Genomic DNA, 623 nt, shown 5'->3' with positions numbered 1-623 from the left:
TATGTGTGTGGAAGCACCAGAGACACAAAATAACTCAAAATTCCCGAAAAAAAAAGTGATTTCCTTTACATTATGGGCACTTTAAAAAATACAGCCGCAGGCGGCAATTCGCAGGTTCAAGCCTTTTTTCTCAATAGCAACTTCAGATTAATTTCACACATGTGGCCCAACATTTTTGTAACGATTGGACAAACAGTGAACTTTGTTTAAAATGCCTACAACTGATTTGTCAAAAACAATTATTTTCAATTATTTGAGAAAAGCTTATGACCAACACAAAATCAATTGCTAATACAGCCGCAAAGCTGCGATTCCAAGCTCAAATCTTGATTTGTGTCATTCCACGTCCAGTTATCGTGCATTTAAAGCACCCCATATTGGTCAATTTATATGAGACTTGAAGTGTATGTGTGAGGTCATTATGTAGACGTGGTGGCAATCGGAGCTACGGTGTAGGAGAAGATCTCAAAAATGTGTTTTTTTTTTAATTCCAAATGGCGGAAACATTTTCTAGGTGGACCTTAATGATCCTTGAGGCTTTCAAGTCAATCGAACTTACAGTGTGGGGGCATGGCCTTACAAAGTTTGCATTTTAAAGCCTTAATTACAGCGCCACCATGTGG

At 38.2% G+C, this 623-nt stretch overlaps 1 protein-coding gene across 1 annotated transcript in view; it reads right to left on the bottom strand.

Annotated features, from left to right (window-relative positions):
- Nucleotides 1–623, bottom strand: part of npffr2a (neuropeptide FF receptor 2a) — a 28015-nt gene that overhangs the window by 10195 nt on the left and 17197 nt on the right. The window lies entirely within an intron of this gene.

The sequence above is a fragment of the Etheostoma spectabile genome, chromosome 5 (assembly GCF_008692095.1).
Source record: "Etheostoma spectabile isolate EspeVRDwgs_2016 chromosome 5, UIUC_Espe_1.0, whole genome shotgun sequence".
NCBI lineage: Eukaryota > Metazoa > Chordata > Actinopteri > Perciformes > Percidae > Etheostoma > Etheostoma spectabile.
The sequence above is the reverse complement of the archived record's forward strand: the minus strand, read 5'-3'. Positions and strand labels throughout refer to the sequence as shown.